General features: G+C 42.4%; 1 protein-coding gene across 2 annotated transcripts in view; it reads right to left on the bottom strand.

Annotated features, from left to right (window-relative positions):
* The window catches only part of THRB (thyroid hormone receptor beta), a 236,230-nt gene extending 229,036 nt beyond the window's left edge, over positions 1-7,194 (bottom strand). Inside the window, exon 1 of one of the 2 annotated variants that reach the window (XM_033930174.1) lies at positions 7,083-7,194. The gene's annotated coding sequence lies outside the window, so the exon portion shown is untranslated. The remainder of the gene's footprint in view (positions 1-7,082) is intronic. The other variant, XM_033930175.1, reaches the window with a different exon arrangement.
* Between the last annotated feature and the right edge of the window lie 12,505 nt (positions 7,195-19,699).

The raw sequence follows: 19,699 nt of genomic DNA, 5'->3' as shown, positions 1-19,699 counted from the left end.
CTTCTCCTTGATGAAATGCTGACTGCCCTGGAGTTCTCTACTAATTGATTTGGCCATGCTCTTCATGAACAGAACCGGTATTAAAAAAAGTGACTGATGGCCTGAGGAAGTAGACAGAAAATGTATATGTGTGAAAAATGTGACTATTGGGACATGCTTAGTAAATAGGCCCCCAAGATTATGATCAACCTTTGGATGCTTTAATACAATAGATATATGTGCTATGAAACTCATGAGGGAAGTCAACTATGTCCAATAGCTAAAGAGGCAGAGACACTCAAAAACAAAGGTACAGTTCATGCATGTTTTCAGGTTTAACATAAAAAGAGATTATGTTCTTACCTTAATAACATCTTTTCCAGTAGATAGTGATGATATGCTGAACCATAGGGTTAGCCATCTGTGCCCGCAAGCATACTGAAGATGTCAATCACAGCTTTTCAAGTTCTCCTTCTCCATGGTCTCTGCTGCTCCCTTCAGTTCATACCAAAGCTGGTGACAACCCGACAGGAGAAGGAGGGATATGCGGGATTCCCCCCAAAACAGGTCTCTGATCTGCTCAGATGAAACGGTAATGTAGTTAACACATTAACAAACCTCTGAGAGCAACAATGAATTCAATAAAATACAAGTCAAGCAAGAAATATAAACAATCCTCCCTTATAATCATACATACAGTCTCTGCCTAATCTAATAGCTTGACAAGACAGTGAAATCTTACTTATGGAGCTGACCATTAAGCTTGAATAAGAAAGTAGGTACATCAAATAAATTGATGGGCAGGGGTTCAGCATTCCATCCCTATCTACTAGAAAAGATATTATCAAGATAAGAACCTAATCTATTTTTCCAGTGCAATAAGGATGGTATGCTGAAGCATAGGGACATACCTAAGCAATCCTCAAACTCTAGGGTGGGATAGATGAGCCTATGCATAGTACTGAAGACCCAAAAATGGCATCCTCCTGTGCTGCTATGTCCACCATGTAGAATTTAGTGAAGGTATGACCAGTTGACTGATCGACATATCTCCTTGGGTGGAATTGCCCGAGCTTCCGACCAAGAGGAGGCTACTCCTCTTGTCGAATGTGCCTTCAACAAGATGGGTGGTTGTTTGCCACAACTAATGCATGCAGAGGATATCACTCTACAAATCCATCTAGAGATGGTGGTCTTGGAAAAAGGCTGTCTTGTCTTGTCTGATAGGTTAACATGAAAATATGATCTGAGAGACGAAACTCATTAATCACCTCCAGGTAATATGCTGAAGCCATTGTTGGCTTTTTGGCTCTAAGGAGAATAGCAATGACTACATTCTGAATGTCCTCTTTTGACTAGTACAGCCATGCTGTATGACCAAAGTGTCCTGGATCTTATAGGGCAATTGGTCCCTATGAGAGCAAGTCTGGGTGCACCTGGAGTCTGAGACTTTGCTTCTTCTATAGGCATAAGAGATCCACGTATCATGGGCGCCTGGGCCAATCTGGTGCTACTAGAATTACCATTCCTGGGTGATTTGTGATTCAGCAGATCACCCAGCCTATCATGGGCCAGGGTGAGAACATGTACAGTAGCTTGATCTCTAGACATGGGTGAACCAGGGTGTCTAGCCCTGCACTTCTGAGTTTGCATCTTCAGCTGAAGAACCAAGTTATCTTTATGTTCATTGTAGTTGCCATGAGGTCGAATGGCAGATAACCCCATCATCTCACAATGGCCTGGAATGCATTCAGGGACAATGGCCACTCTCCTAAGTCCAATGTCTGTCTGCTGAGATAATCCGCTTGAATATTGTCCACCCTGGCTGCGAGCACCACAGAGATTGCCTGCAGGTGAGTTTCTGCCCAACAGAACAATACTTTCACCTCCTGCTGGGGCAAAAAGCTCCTGGTGCCTCCCTGCCTGTTGACAGAGGCTACTGCAGTGGCGTTGTTGGAGCAGACTCTGAAAGCTTTGCCCTCCAGCAAAGACTGCAGTCGTTGCAGCACCAGTCAAACTCGCAGTTCCAGCCTGTTGATAAACATTTCTGCTGAGACTGAGTCCATTGTCCTTGAACTGGGTGACTGTTGCAATGAGTCCCCCAGCAGAACAAGCTGACATCCATCATTAGAAAGACCCAAAAATCAATCCAGAGTGGGATTCCCTTCACTAGAGATTGCAGGTGGAGCCACTAGCTCATGCTATTTCTTGCTGCCACTGTCCAATGGAGTGGAAATTGCAGGATCTTGCTGAGGTAACCAGCGAGACAACAACGCCTTCTATCATGGCCGCTATCGAACCAAGAATCTGAAGGTAACGCCATGTAGTAGGCACTGGCTTGGTCAACAGGTCTGTAATTTGACCACGAACTTCTGTTTTCATACTGCTAGGAGAAAGACTCGGCCTTCTGCTGTGTTGATTAAGACCCCTCGAAATTCCAGGGACTGTGCCAGAACTAGGTGGCTCTTTTGAAAGTTCACAATCCAGCCCAGATTCTGTAACATCTCCACAACTGCCACTACTGTTTTTGCTTCTAATGTTCAGGACAGTGCTCTGATGAGCCAATTGTCTAAGTATGGATGCATTTGCCAACCTGCTCTGTGGAGATGAGCGGCCACTACCACTATAATTTGGTGAAAGCTTAGGGCGCCATTGCCAGCCCAAAGGGAAGTGCTGAGAATTGGTAGTGATTCTCCAACACATGAAATCTCAGGAACTTTCTGCGTTCCAGGATGATTTGAATGTGAAGGTAAGCATCCATCAAATCCAGGGCTGCCAGAAATTCTCCTGGTTCTACCGCTACGAGAACGGACCAAATGATCTCCATTCAGAACCGAGGAACTCTCAGGGCCGTATTGATGTTTTTGAAATCCAGGACGGGTATCCACTCCTCTGAGCCTTTCTTGGGCATAACAAAGCATAATGAGTATCCTTTGGAGCCCGAGTCTTCTAAAGGAACTGGTTCTATGGCTTGAATATTTAGCAACCTTCATAATGTTGCTCATACTTTTGCTGCCTTCTCTGTTGGGCCCACTAATAAATCCATGAACCAGTCAGAGAGAGTGCATACAAACTCTATCTTGTAATTCTCTCTGATAATCTCCAGGACCCAGTGGTCATCATTATTTGGTCCCAGGCCTCCACATAACCTGAGAGCCAACCTTCAATCTTCAGAGGAGCGGCTTGAGGTCTTGCATCATTGTGGCACTGTGTAGCTAGAGCTAGAACTGGAACCTTGGTTCCTCCAGTTCCCAGAGAATTTCTGTCTGGAACCTTGATAGGCTTTCTGGTCAGAGGCTCCTGTAGATTGGCTGCTCGAGGTCTGCTTTCTGTTAAAGATCTTGAACAGCAATCTTGTACACTGGATGTATGATCATCTTGGCCCTTTCCAAACAGCATCTGTCCCCTGCTTAATGTTGCTTTGGAGGTTGAATCACCCACCTATTGTCTGATCCAAAGCATAGAACAGGCAAAAATCAAATATGCAGAGGCTTTACCCATGATTCTGATTATATCATACAGTGTATCTGCTACCTAGTCTATTTTAGCTAACACAAGCTGTAGCAGGGGTACAACCTTTGCCAGGTTTTGATTTCATAGCTTGGAATTACAGGTGTGTACCGCAAAATAGACCATAATACCTAAGGCTAGTGCCTTAAACTGCCTGCTGAGGATCATCTCCATATTGCAGTCCTGCAAATCCTTTAAAACTACATCTCCCTCACTTGGCAGAGAAGGGCAAACATTTGTTGGAATTCTTGATCAATGGGATTCAGCTTAGTCATGGATTTAGCTACCTACAGGGAGCCTTCAGAGGTCTCCCAGGACTCTCTGACTAGGATCCTCATGTCCAGGTACCACAGAAAAGACATGGGTTGGGCCTGGTCCTGGACCCTGCTCAGAAGAGAACACTGTGATGACAGGGTTTGCATAGGGTCTATCTTTATTTCTTGAAGGGACTCAGGAATGATCTACAGCAATGCTGAGGACTTAAGAGTTGGTAAACAGAGGGATCTTCTCCATGATCTAGGCCGATGTCACCTCCTGGTCCTCCATATGAGAGGCTGCCTCTCACACTAGGGAAGTCTCACTTTGGGAAAATAAAAGGATTAAAGCTGACCCCTTGTCCTCCGAGTCCCTGTCTGATGGACCATCAGACACCAGAAGAGCCTCTGTTCTCAAAGAAGGCATGCTCTGAGCATCAAGAGGTGCCAGCAGACCTAATAGGTGGAGTTTTGCCTTGAGCATAAGCCTGCCAGAGGATATTAATGAACTCTGAGGTAGCCTGAGTGGGTAACTCTCCTTCCCCCTTAGGATAGAGTAATCACCTTTTCTTGGGCTGTGAAGCATTTCTGTCCTTATGGTGTGCAGGACCACTGTTTTGAGGCTCCAGAAGGGGTTTCTTCCCCCCAACAGGAACCTTTGCCTTTCTCCAGCTCTAGAAGACTGCAGAGAGGCTAAGCCCCAAACCCCTGCCCCTCCATCCCATACTGTGCAGCATGTGGCACAAGGGCATTTTTCAGCCGCCCATCCAGTTCAAATAAGGCATGAAATAGACCAAAAAAAATTTTAAAAAATAGGATTTTAGAGGAGGGGACCAAAGAATTAACTGCAGAAATAGTCAAAACACAGTTTAAAAACCACCCCCTCTGATTTTCCTCACAGGCTGTCAAAACCTGTACTTGCAGACCATGTGCTGGGGAAATGGTATTGCAGCCTGCTTCAGTTCCCTTAAAGCACAGCTGGATCTGGAGAGGTTGTCTGCCTCAAACTATTGGTCAGCTCCCATGCTGAGAGCTTCAGGCTGCCAGCTGGACCTTAATTTGACATCCTCTACCACCATCCCCCCTCCCCCGACAATGACACACAATGTGGAAGGGCAGGAGAGGCAAAGTTGCAGCTGTCACCCTGAGTGCCCCGAAGGACCACTATTAATGCCTAACAGCCTGCGCTCAAGTTCCTCATCAAATCAAGGAAGCGAGCCAGTGCTGAGTGCATGAAACCCTGAGATCCACAAATCTTCAGCAGCTGGCTGTTCAGGATCCCGAGGGACATACCAGCCAGCTGCAGACTTAAATGTCTGCCCTTTCTTTGCAGGCAGAGCAGTCCCTTTGAACCGGGATCTTCAACACCGCAGAAAAAAATCCCCACATAAGCTGAAAACCCGAAAAACACCACAAAGCAATAAAGAAATGAACAGAGCAGATCAGAAAGACACCTTCATGCCCGCTTGCAAAAGGAAGAGCTGGAGGGGGCGCAGAGACCATGGAGAAGGTAGAGGAGTTGAAAAGTTGTGATTGACATCTTCTGCAGTTTGCTCATGAGCACAGATGGATAACATTATATAGTTCAGCATACCATTCCTACTGCACTGGAATTAGCCATTATAACTGGAAGTAAGAACTTATGCCAGCACTATGAAGCAGGTATGCTAGGCCCTTGATATTTATACTCAGTCCTTCGGGACCACTAATGATCAGGTTTTCAGGATACAATGGAAAATACTCATTACAATGGAATACAATGGAAAATATTCATTAAGGATATCCTGAAAATCCGACCTATAGATGTCCCTCGATGACTGGAAATGAATATCACTGTGGTAGGACAACATGTTCATAGCATAGTTCCTGTTATCACAATACTTAGAAACATAGAAACATAGAAATAGACGGCAGATAAGGGCCACGGCCCATCTAGTCTGCCCACCCTAATGACCCTCCCCTATCTTTCTCTGTGAATAGATCCCACGTGTCTATCCCATTTGGCCTTAAAATCAGGCACGCTGCTGGCCTCAATCACCTGTAGTGGAAGACTGTTCCAGCGATCAACCACTCTTTCAGTGAAAAAGAACTTCCTGGTGTCTCCTCGCAGTTTCCCTCCCCTGATTTTCCACGGATGCCCTCTTGTTGTCGTGGGACCCTTGAAAAAGAAGATATCTTCCTCCGCCTCGATGCGGCCCGTAAGATACTTGAACGTCTCGATCATGTCTCCCCTCTCTCTGCGCTCCTCGAGCGAGTATAGCTGCAATTTGTCAAGCCGTTCTTCATATGGAAGATCCTTGAGTCCCGAGACCATCCGGGTGGCCATTCTCTGCACCGACTCCAGTCTCAGCACATCCTTGCGATAATGTGGCCTCCAAAATTGCACACAGTATTCCAGGTGGGGCCTCACCATGGATCTATACAATGGCATAATGACTTCCTCCTTACGGCTGACGAAACCCCTTCGTATGCAACCCATTATTTGTCTTGTATAGCTCTATAAATTATATATACTTGTATAGCTCTATATACTTGTATAGCTCTATAAATTAAGTTCAAATCAGAACTTGTATGCTCTTATTTAAAAATGATTCCATATAAATAAAGCATATCTTTTCTAATAAATACTATATCTCAATCTTTTCAATTATTTTGTGAAAAGTATTCAGTGTCTGTTGTCTCCTGCAAGCACGTGCCACTAGGAAAACAATATCGGGACCATCATGTCTCTTTTCAAATTACAGTCCCTGTAATGCATTCCACTTTCTGAATTCAATCTGTTATCAGTTGTTATTAAGTAATAGCTACTAATATTGTAACAGAAAAGTAAAACTTAGAGCCTGTTTTACAAAGCCACGCTAGCGGCTGCAGGGCGGTAACGACCCCGAAGCCCATAGAGATTTAAAGGGCTTCGGGGCCGTTGTCGCGTGGCAGCTGCTAGTGCGGCTTTGTAAAACACGCCCTTAGTAGCACTTATCTTTTCTTTGTTGTTAAACGTGGCTTGTGTTGCTGTTATTTGTCAGTGACATGATGGTCCCGATATTGTTTTCCTAGTGGCACGTGCTTGCAGGAGGCAACAGACACCGAACACTTTTCACAAAACAATTTAAAAGATTGAGATATAGTATTTATTAGAAAAGATAAGCTTTATTTGTATTGAATCACAATACATATTACACATTTCTTTATACTGCTTTTGAGACAGCACCCACAGGAATGTATCACCTTACCTATTGAAAAAAATCAGTCCTGAGAAAAGTTGTAACTTTTCTTCTACTGCATGTATTTGGCAGTCTATTTTGGGGTGCTATTTGGTCCAGATAAATGCAAAGAGTTCACCTGTATTCTTTGGAATGACAATCAAGAGTTCATCCTGTGAAGTCTTCTTTCGGTACTCTGTCCACTCACTTACAGCTCTTGTAGAATTATAGGTTATAGGTTCACTTTGTGCCATTAAAGGATGCAGTATATCACAAGCCAGCTCTCTGGAGAACAGCCACTGTTCCCTATAGATGAGAAACATATACAATAACTAATGATAGTTGATAAAAGATAATTGGCCTAAAAAGTAATATGCATCAAGGGAAGATTAAGTATTTACCTTAATATTCTTTTTTCTGTTAACACAGCATACAATAAATAAATAAAATTCCTGACAAGCAGGTTAAGTCCCCCAAATCATGAGCTGTGCAGAAAGAAACAAATACTTTTTCTTCAGCTCTACCTCCCTCACAGGGCTGTACTGCCTCTCTTCAGTTTGTACCAAAGCATTCAATAATCACTACAATAGGAAACATAAGAAGGAAGGGTATGGGGAACTTTACCAACACTTCTGTTCTGCTCTGTAACAAGTAGAATGAACAATGTTAATCAAAACATATCATATAAAACAAAGTGGAACAACCAAACCATCTCTGAGTGCAACCAGCACTAACGTTTATAGAGTTTGCATACTCTCAATTGCATTTGTAACAATATTAGGGTACTATATTCATAATACCCGACTGGTATGAAAAGATCTCCAGTTCTGGACAGACATACTTGTCTGAGCCATTAAGCAGGTCGATAATTATACTGACATGGCAAGGCGTCAGGACTAACTCTCATAAAGATATCTCCGGTATCCTGCTTAATAAAACAGAATATAAACTTTCAGCATATGCTGATGATGTCTTACTATAACTCACCCAACCAGACAAATCCCTACCTGCTCTCTTTAATCTAATTTAGGTCTTCTCTTCATTTTCTGGTTACAAAATCAATAAGCAGAAGACGGAAGTACTACCTCTTAACAAGTATTCACGTCCTGAATTGATCCAATCATTTGACCTTCTTTGGTCTCCGTCACATATAAAATATTTGGGAATTAACCTCTATATATCCCTTCCTGCTACTATTAAACATAATAGTGATAATCTCATAGCTATTCTTAAATCATTAATACAATCTTGGCATCCCTTCACCTTTCCTGGTGGGGTAGGATAGAGACAATCAAGATGGTAGTAGCACCTAAAGTTAACTTCGTACTCAGCATGATCCCCCACATATTCTCGCCTCACTTTTACAAACTGATTGATAAACACATAAATACCTTTATATGGAATAACAAACTGCCTAAAATAGCTCTTAAAAAACTTAAAGCTCCAAAGACCAAAGCAGGGGTTTTTCTTCCAGATTTTCTAACTTATCATAAGGCATTTATAGTACAACAGACCACCCACTGGTTTTCCACCTCGAATGCTTACGTCCCCCTATGGCTCCAACTTGAACGTGCTCTCTACCCGGCATATCTGACGTTGGCCCCGCTATTAACTTCTGATGCTTTACTTTCATCTGTAAACCCCATCATATCCCAATCTGTTACCTGTCTCCTTGAATTCGATGAGCTGTTAGAAATACCCGTCAGAACTTCAGCATATATCTCCATTTGGTATAACTCGTCTTTTTTAATAAATAAAAAACCAATAATCTGGCCTCAATGGTCCAGACTTGGGATACAATACTTGATAGACATCTGTACCCCCTCTCTACAACTTTTGACCTTCTCGGAGTTGCAAGCCAAATTCGCCCTTCCGGCCTCATCGTTCTATCAATGGCTTCAACTCACCTCCATGATAAAAAAATCTAAAGTCTTACAGCTAAAAATCTTAAGAACCCCTACTATACTTACGCTGTTTCCCAAACTCCTAGTAATAGGCCATGTTGCTTCACATCTCTATAAAATACTTCTGAACTCCCGAACTGACGTTCATATCCCCGTACAAAACTCTTGGGAATTAGATTTAAATTGCCATTTACAAGATAAACAATGGGAAGTTTTTTGGTCTAAAACTATCCGAACTATTCCATCTGCTAACTCTATGCAATCCATGTTCTTTCTACATCACAAAGCCACTTGGACGCCTCAAAAACTACACGTCTCAGGTCTGCTGCCTGCTAACAAATGCTGGAACTGTAAATTGCATCCAGGTACTTTACTGCATATGCTTGTGGAATGCCCCTGCTTACAAAACTTCTGGACGGATGTCTGGTCAATTATTCAAAAAATTTTTAATTTTACTTTCAATTTTTCTCCTACAGTGGTCATATTGAAATCTGAGACTCCTTTGCTCGACTTAACTGCACCACATTATACCTTATTTAACACGCTTCTCATTGTCGCTCTGCGACTCATATTATCTAACTGGAAATCGTTTGATTCCTTAAACGTGCACTTTTGGTACCAATCTGTCCTACTACAACACAAGCGTGAAATGCTGATCTCTGCTGCTATTCCCCTGAACGCTAAAGTCCATATTAAATGGGCTAAGTTCACCGAATACCTGAATTCTCTCTAATGCCTTACCGCTCATAAGTTAATGCCTAACGTCTTTTATATCTTATATCTCTCTTTCCAACTTCTTCCTCTCTCTCTTTCTGGCCTCTGGGGGACTCTCTCTTCTCTTTCTCACCCCTTGTTGCTTTCTTACTTACCTTTCGCCCTCCGTCATCACCCTTCTTTTTCTTTCTTTTCCCTCTTCTCTCCTGACTTTTTTTTCTTTCCTTGAATATCTTCCCGCTACTTATCACAACACCATAAAATATTTTTACCTCTGATTATATGTATCTAACGATTTTCTGTTGTGCTTGAATAATTGTTTTTACTCATTTATTGTTCCACGATTATGGTATTGATATTGATTGTTTGTTTCTCTCCTTTTTTTGTATTTTGATAAAATTTTCAATAAATTTTCAAGAGAAAAAAAAAAAAAAGGCAAGGCGTCAGGACTTATATGCTTTATTAACAGAGAAGATTATTGAGGTAAGTACCTAATCTTCCCTTCTTTTACAAAAAGCATATGAGTCCTGACAAGTGTCCCTGGAATCCGGGGTGAGCCTGTTCTAAATACTGAGGACCCAAAGGTGGCATCCTTTTGCACTACTACATCCACTGTATAAAACTTAGTAAAGGTGGACCATGTTGCCACTCTGCAAATCTCCTCGGGCGGGATCGTCTGGGCCTTCACCTGTGAAGAATCTACACTTCCCATGGAATGGGTTCTCAAAGATAATGATGGCTGTTTACCACAGCCAATGTATGCTGATAATATTGTCATGCAAATCCATCTGGAAATAGATGCTTTAGACGCTGGCTTACCCTGCCTGGTCTTACTAGTTAGGACAAAAAGATGGTCGGCGAGTTGAAAGTCATTAGTCACTCTCCTCACATCCAATACCGTCAACAGTTTGTCATGTTTCTTAAAACAAGTGAAATGAGGGCCATTGGACCTTTTGATCGACGTTAAAAGTCAAAACTATCTTCAGCAAAAAGGAAGGAAATGTGCGCAGGGAGATACCAGCTTCTGTCATCTTAAGGAATGGCTCTAATTTTATTTATTTTTATTTACTTTATCTAAGAACATTTACATCCCACATATTACAAAAATCTGTGCAGATTATAATAAACATACAAAAGCATTAAAACAAACAACTACACATGATAAAATAACAATGTACATATATACATTATCTGCAACGCGACATTACCATGCTTGAGAAATGGGCAGCAACATGGCAAATGAGGTTCAACGTGGATAAGTGTAAAGTAATGCATGTCGGTATAAAAAATCCCATACATGAATACAAGAAGTCCAGGGCGATACTTGGAGAGACCCCCCAGGAAAGAGACTTGGGAGTACTGGTCAACAAGTCGATGAAGCCGTCTGCACAATGTGCAGCGGCTACGAAAAGGGTGAACAGAATGTTAGGAATGATTAAGAAGGGAATCACGAACAGATCGGAGAAGGTTATCATGCCACTGTACCGGGCCATGGTACGCCCTCACCTGGAATACTGCATCCAGCACTGGTCGCCGTACATGAAGAAGGACACGGTACTACTCAAAAGGGTCCAGAGAAGAGTGACTAAGATAGTTAAGGGGCTGGAGGAGTTGCCATACAGTGAAAGATTAGAGGAACTAGGCCTTTTCTCCCTCGAACAGAGGAGATTGAGAGGGGACATGATCGAAACATTCAAGGTACTGAAGGGAATAGACTTAGTAGATAAGGACAGGTTGTTCACCCTCTCCAAGGTAGAGAGAACGAGAGGGCACTCTCTAAAGTTAAAAGGGAATAAATTCCTTACAAACGTAAGGAAGTTCTTCTTCACCCAGAGAATGACAGAGAACTGGAATGCTCTTCCGGAGTCTGTTATAAGGGAAAACACCCTCCAGGGATTCAAGACAAGGTTGGACAAGTTCCTGCTGAACCAGAACGAATGCAGGTAGGGCTGGTCTTGGTTAGGGCACAGGTTTTTGAGCGGACTGCTGGGCGCGATGGACCACTGGTCTGACTCAGCAGTGGCAATTCTTATGTTCTTATCAAAAATACAGCATGAAAGTGCCTGCAACTCTGAGACGCACCTTGCCAAGTTAATAGCCACTAGAAAGACTGTCTTGACTGTCAAATCCAGAAGACACATATTGTAAAGGCTCATATGGAGCCTTACTGAGGCCGTGCAACATAAAGGTAAGGTTCCATGATAAAAAAGGTTGTCTTACTGGAGGATGCATTGTGAGTGCTCCCTTCCAGAATCTGGCTGAGAAGCCAGAGAACCCATTTCCAATTTGGCTCTGAAACACAACAGGTCATCTACCTGAACCTTGAAAAACTGAAAAGAAGCACTACAGCCCACTGAGGATGGAGGCGGAGCTGAAGAAAAATATTTGATTCCTTTTTTGCAATAGCTCACGATTTGGGGGACTTAACCCACTTGTCAGGACTCGTGTGCTTTGTGTAACAGAACAGGAAATTTAGGAAAAGAAAATAATTTATCATAGCAGGAACACTTTACTTACAGTACAAGCCATTCTATTTCATCTACAAGGTGTCTTATGTATTCTGCTAATTGATTCTGGCCCATTTTATTATCTTTACCCAGGAAGCTGACAATGGCAGTGTTGATGACTAAATTATGGCCACAACCTAGTTGCTTATTCATGCTTTCAGCTCAGATAAATTACGGTAGAAAACAATACTCCCAACAGTTTTCCCTCTCACACATCAAAATGGAAATGTTGCATAAGGCAATCTAGATTTAAGTGTTCAAAACAATAAAGAACAGTATAATCTACTTAACCAAACAAATTTACAAAGGTCACAATACATATCATGTTTGCCATATTATTACTAAAGATACAAAACCAGCATTAATATTTTCAACAAAATGCACAGCTATGCAAACATGGCCTGATTGTATAAATGACACCTAACCGCACCTAACTTCTAGGCACTAGTTGGCATGGTTGTCAATCAACCGCTAAGCATCCTTTTTAGAATCATGCATAGCGGCGCCTAAGAGGAATTAAGCTTCACTAGTGTTAGGCACCAATATATTAAGCCAGGTTATACCTGGCCTAATTTACCAGCACCTAACTAGGATGCCTAGCAATATCTAAGTCAACCACTACATTAGATGTAGTCTGTCCCTACATTAGACGTTGCATATTGTAACTCGCTGAATGTTCAGCTACCTTGATTGTAAACCGCCTAGAAGTCGCAAGATTGTGGCGGTATAGAAGAATAAAGTTATTATTATTATTATTATTTTATGTCTCAACTTTGGCGTCACAAGGTGCTGCATGGATAGTCATGTGAAACCTAAATTGATCATTAAAATAATTTTTTATAATCAGTTTTTAATGATGTGGACAAGCCTGCCTGCAGTCACATGTGTCTGTGGGTGGAAGCTTCTCCTCTGATGCAACTTCCGGTTGCACGCAACTGCAGGCAGGCTCAGGCGGCTTGAGCAAGTTATTCTGGAAAATAACTTAAAATGCGCCGTGAAGATAAGGGGGAGGGAGGGTGCTTCTCGAGCCGTGCGAGGGGTGCTGAAGGGCAGTGAGGTGGCGAGAAGGAAGGGTGGTCGTGGAAAAGAAAGGAACAGACGCTGAAGGGGGTAGAGAGGAACAGATGCTGAAAGTAAATGGGAAACAGAGAGTGGGGAGAAGACGCTGAAGGGAAATGGGGAAGACAGAGTGGGGAGAAGAAGCTGAAGGGAAATCAGGAACAAAGAGTGGGGAACAGACACTGAAGGGAAATGGGGATGATAGAGTGGGGAGAAGAGGTTTCTGTGTGCACGTGTGTGTTTTAACTGTAGAAGAGTATGTGGGTATAGTATTAGTAGTTTTTTTGGTTTTTTTAAGAATTGCCGCTGCTGGGTTAGACCAATAGTCCATCGTGCCCAGCAGTCTGCTCCCACAGCAGCCATTAGGTCAAAGACCAGTGCCCTAACTGAGACCAGCCCTATCTTAAGGAACTTGTCTAACTTTGTCTTGAATCCCTGGAGGGTGTTTTTCCCTATAACATCCTCCGGAAGAGTGTTCCAGTTTTCCACCACTCTCTGGGTGAAGAAGAACTTCCTTACATTTGTACGGAATCTATCCCCTTTTAACTTCAGAGAGTGCCCTCTCGTTCTCCCTACTTTGGAGAGGGTGAACAACCTGTCTTTATCTACTAAGTCTATTCCCTTCAGTATCTTGAATGTTTTGATCATGTCCCCTCTCAGTCTCCTCTTTTCAAGGGAGAAGAGGCCCAGTTTCTCTAATCTCTTGCTGTACGGCAACTCCTCTTGCCCCTTAATCATTTTAGTCACTTTTCTCTGGACCCTTTTGGGTAGCACCGTGTCCTTCTTCATGTACGGCGACCAGTGCTGGATGCAGTATGCCAGGTGAGGGCGTACCATGGCTCAGTACAGCGACATGATAACCTTCTCCGATCTGTTCATGATCCCCTTCTTAATCATTCCTAGCATCCTTTTCGATGTATTGTGCTCTTGTTTGTATGAGTATGTTATTTGTAACAGAAGAGGAAGAGCAGATGCTAGCGCAACAGCAGCTTGGGGGTTGCTGCTCGCACCAGGAATGTTACAGAGGTACGGGGAAAGGGAAGTGGTGTATGTGTGGCAGGAGGGTATGGGGAAGGAGCGTGTGGAGGTGGGGGGTGGCGGATAAGAGGGGAGGGGAGGGGCACCACCACCCAGGGCGCTTCTCACCCTTGCTACACCACTGGTCCTATATGCTGGATTAGCTATGCAGTTACCAGTATTGAGTACTGCCAGTGCCCGCATAATTCCCTTCTCTGCACTGACTCTACCCATGAACTACCCTGGCACTAAGGCCCAGATTCTATAAACAGCGTCAGTATCGGCAGCCGCCTACAAACAGCCGCTGATCACGTGTCATTCACGCATCGGCGGCATTTATAGAATCACGGCTGGGGTTTTTTGTTTTGTTTTTTTTTTAAACAGGTGCCTTAAATGTAGGCCAGCATTTTACAGACCTACATTATAGACACCTGTCTTGCACCTGCAGAAGCGCCTAAGGCCACTTCTGGCGTAAACCATGCTCATGCCGGCCTCAGGCATCCTTAGGCGTGCCTAGGCACTTCTGTAGGTGCGCAAATGGCAACTTCAGTGTAGGAGCCGTTTGCCACATCAATTAAAAAGAAAAGTGTGTCTCGATTGGTTAGTTAGATGGCAGTAGGACGCCTACTTTTGCCTAACTTCAGGACACCATTACTACAACCTGGGCCTAACAGGAAAATGGTACAGCAGTCAGAGCCAATATTCAGCAGTACTGCCCGGTTAAGTATAAAAGAGTATGGGCTTCTGGCCTGCTCAGAATGGTTTAAGTGGGTAGGAGCCTTTCCTGCTTGTATAAACCAAGCTAAATATCAACCTCAGTATGTTTATGTTTGTGGCACATCTTGATATATTGCTGTTCTTTACCCTCCTTACATCAGTCTCAAATACAGCAAAACCTTGGTTTGTGAGCATAATTCGTTGCAGAAGCATGCTTGTAATCCAAAGCGAATTTCCCCATAGGAAATAATGGAAACTTAGACGATTCGTTCCACAACCCAAAAACTTTAATACAAAATACTATACGTACATGTATTGCAAGACCTCGCATTGCAGCGTCAGAGAGAGAAAAACCATCGGCTCAGTTGTGATGTGTGTATACTGTATGTACTCGTATTGCAAGACGTTGCTTGTATATCAAGTTAACATTTAATAAAATGGTTTGCTTGTCTTGCAAAACACTTGCAAACCAAATTACTTGCAATCCAAGGTTTTTCTGTATTTTGATTCCCAGTCTATGACATACAACACATAGCAGGTGTCTATTTTGTTGCCTGAGTTACTAAACACTTATTTGTTCCCCTTAAGTATAATGTTTATCTTCTGCAGACAATGAGCAAATCTATGTGAAACTGAGATCTAGTCTTAGTAGCACAGCATCATGATTAACTTACTGCTATTAAATGTTGGCTATCTATTAATAAAATTAATTAATAAAATTTTATTAATAATTGAATGATACTTCCCTATACTTTTGCTCATTCTTTACACATCCAGGGAGGGGGTGAGGGTGGGGCAGGGGGAAGGGTGGAATAAAGTGTATTGGGTTTGTTTTAAAAGATGATTACTTGATTATATTGAAATAAGGGGGGGGGAGGGGGTGAAAATATTTTTTATCGTATTTATTGAAACTTGTAAGTGTTGTCTTTAAGATATTTTGTAATATAATCCTGTATAACACTGTTTAAGTTTGAAAATGAATAAAGAATTTAAAAAAAAATATGTTGGCTATGTAAAAATAAGTTAATGCTTAATGCCAGCAAAACTAATATGCTATGAGTCAAGAATGCAAGGAAGTCATTTCCCACGCCCATCATAAAACTCACCGGATCTGTCTTTCTACAACTAAAATTGTGAGTGCTATTCTTGACGCAAAACCCACAATACATGCTGACATAAAACAGCAAAAGCTAGCAAACTTTTTTTTTCAGTTTTACCAGGTATATTATTTGTATTTCTTGCTTATCAAAAGATAGTTAGGCTACTTTAATGTAGGTCTTCAATATCCTATGTATCAGTTGGCAAAAAAAAAAAACCCTACCACCTCAGATTAAGCACTTGCAGCTTGTTTTAAACAACGCAATACAGATCTTGACAGGTTTGATGTAAGCCTCTCTGACCATACAGCATCATTGCTAAAATTACTACACTGGATTCCTATTATCTTTAGGAAAAAAATTAAAATTTCCCCTCCCAAATATTTAAACACTGTACTTACAGTAGGTTGAATTTAAATACCACTCACAGCATTTAAATGTATAGCTGGATATTCAGTACCGGCTAATATTCAGATATCCAGTTATAGATCAACTGCTGGAAGTTATTCAGCTACGGCCAATATTTAATGCCGGTATCTGGATAACAATATAAGTAAGGAGGAACGGAAGATATCTAAGTGCAGGTGCTGATTATGGACGTTACCCAAATAACTTCTGGCTTTGTCTTGGCTTTGTCCCCCCACACTGCCCACATAGTGCCTGGATAGTGCTGGAAAGATCAGGGAAATTTTTCAGCTGAAAATTGTACAGGAGCTGCTCCTACTGGTAAAAGCCACTGAATATTAAGCCCCTTGTATTTACTTTTAAAATACATTATAGTGAGGACTGTCAACTTTTAAAAAATATTGTGTTTCTTTATAAGCTAGATAGGTCATTCCTCTTACATTGCCCACTCTTGGAGAGATTATATATGTATTAAAAAAATAAAGAAAGTCATGCCAGGACACCCCCATCCCCCGTAGGATCTGTAGGAGAGATGCTCATTCCCTCCTGCCTCGGCCACCACCACTTTTCAATACCTCTATGCCTCCCTCCCTCCCCCCCCCCACAGCCATCCATAGCCCCCCCCCCCCAAACACCAAAAGAAGAATTCGGCAGGAGGGATTCCCACTCCCTCCTAGCTCAGCCGCTGCTGCCCCTGACCCACTCCCCATACCTTCTAATGAAGACCGGCAGGAGGGATGCCCACTTCCTCTCACCGGCAGGCATGCCTCTTCAAAATGGCAGGCCTTCCCATACACGGTACATACTGGGATGCACTGGGAGGCCCCTAAGGCCCTGATTGATAAAGGGAGGGGCCTTATGGGCATGAGCCATTTTGGTTACTCTTCTTTAAACCTATTATTGAGATATGGCAACCAGAACTGAGTGCAATACTCGTGAGGTCACACCATGTAGCGATATGAGGCATTATAATATTCTTGGATTTATTTACCTTATTTTCCTAGAATCTTGTTTGCTCTTTTGGCTGCCGCCACACACTTGGCAGCACATTTCCACATAGTGTCTATAATGACACCCAGATCTTTTCCTTGGGTGCTGACCCCTAAGGTGGACCCTAACATCAGGTAATTATGATTTGGATTATTCTTTCCAATGTGCATCATTTTTCATTTGCCCACATTAAATTTCATAGTGGGAAGGATCCAGGAGGAGGGTAGGGTATTTAGGGGGTTAGGAGGGGTCAGATTATGTTATGGAAGTCAGGAAGGAGGGTGGAACATTCCTGGAAGCTATGTGGGCACTAACCAATATTTAGTGCCAGTATCAAACTAAACTAAACCTTAGGCTTATATACCAGATAACTAAGTGGGCTTAGTTAGAACTGCTCTTTGTGAGGTCCTATATTCAGTGCCACTATTACTTAGCTATGCAGCACTGGGAAAGGGAAAGGGGTTGTACCACCTTTCTGTGATTACAACCAAAGTGGTTTACATATTATATACAGGTACTTATTTTGTACTTGGTGGAGTGGAGGGTTAAGTGACTTGCCCAGAGTCACAAGGAGCTGCAGTGAGAATTGAACCCAGTAACCCAGATTCTCAGGCTGCTGCAATAACCACTTCCCTACTCAGACCCCTGATCTCCCATCTGCTGCCTGGAGTAAAGATAGTCGTTTAGTGCCAATATTTAAACAGTGCACGGTTAAATGCTGCTGAACACTGGCAGCCAGCCCACTGAGTGTGATTTAAGAAGGCAGGAGCTATTCCTGAAGAAAAGACAGGACATACAAAATCAATTACATGTCAAGGAAGATATTCTGCTTGGGCTATATTAAGGAGTTGTCTCACAAAGAAGCCCCAAGGAAAATCCAGAATTAGACATGTACAAGTTGCATACATCACCCCAATCCTGACTCTGTGAACATCTCTTCAAACAGCGTGTAAAATTATACACATACACACAGTACCCATGTATCTTTACCTTCACATCAGGAGAGTAATTTTATAAAAACCTGTTTCTGAGGCTAAAGCATTGCTTTACCCAATGAATTTTACCCTCCATGCGTGCTGGATTAGAAAACTAGATCAAAACATTCATACTGTACCCAAAATGTCTTTATTGTGAGAGGTAAAGAAAAAGACTTATGCCAACATTCATCTAAAATCTTAATAGAAAACTGCATTTCTAAATTCATCCAAAAACCAAACAAGTATTACTAGATAACCTGACACTAGTTGTTAGCCTCATGAAAATCCCAAAATATCAATTAACCTTACCTTGATTCTCTTTTACAGCTAGGACAGCATCAAGCAAGCACCTCAAGACACAAGAGAGCACTGATCAAATTAAAAAAAAGAACCCATGCAGCGTATTTATTTGGTAGTGACATTTAAGAGCAAGTATTATAGCTGACATTCAAGCTGAATGTTTCCTTTTTCACAACAAATGCAAGCAGGAAAAATATACTTTTTCCCTCTCCCCCACAGTTTACATCATGACCTGGAATCACCTGCAGAAAGGAAAGCTACTAATCTTTTATACCAAAACAGAAACCACTAAAAAAAGATCAATCTGTTCCTCCTGGTTATTTGTGGGCAGAACTGCAGTAATGAGATGTAAATTCTGCATGCATTCATGGAGTGTTTGAAAGGCATTGGAGGTAAAATATATGAAGAAAGCAGGGCTATGGAGTCAGAGTCAGAAGCAATTTGGCAAGGGTTGTTAAAAAAATATCAGACCTTTATTCATTAAAAATACTCGTATTCGGATACAACAATCTTATACTAATTTCCTTCAAAGTAGTCTCCTTGGGCTGCCACACACTTCTTCCAATGGTTCTGTCACTGTCGGAAGCAGCGCTGGAACGCCTCTTTTGAGATTGCTCGCAACTGGTCCGTTGCATTCTGCATGATGTCTTCTCTTGACTGAAATCTAGTCCCTTTCAAGGACATTTTCAGCTTGGGGAAAAGCCAGAAGTCACACGGAGCCATGTCGGGAGAGTAGGGAGCCTGAGGAATCACAGGTGTGTTGTGTTTGGCCAGAAAACTCTGTATCAAATGTGAAGAATAGACAGGTTCGTTAGCAGTTTTGGCACAAACTTTGATGAAATTCTCCTGAAGCCCAAATCCTCAGTCAAAATGGAATGAACGGATCCAATGCTGATGCTTGCCTGCAAGTTCTCTGATCGTGATTTGATGATCCTCCATCACCAGGTCAATGACTATCACTTAGTCAAGGACGATCTCATTTCTGGATGTTAAGGGCCTACCAGAACATGCTTCACTCTCCACTGATGTGCAGCCATCTCTGAAGTGATTGTACCACTCCTTTATCTGT

This window comes from Geotrypetes seraphini, chromosome 2 (genome assembly GCF_902459505.1).
Source record: "Geotrypetes seraphini chromosome 2, aGeoSer1.1, whole genome shotgun sequence".
Lineage (NCBI taxonomy): Eukaryota > Metazoa > Chordata > Amphibia > Gymnophiona > Dermophiidae > Geotrypetes > Geotrypetes seraphini.
This window is presented reverse-complemented; position numbering and strand designations above follow the sequence as displayed.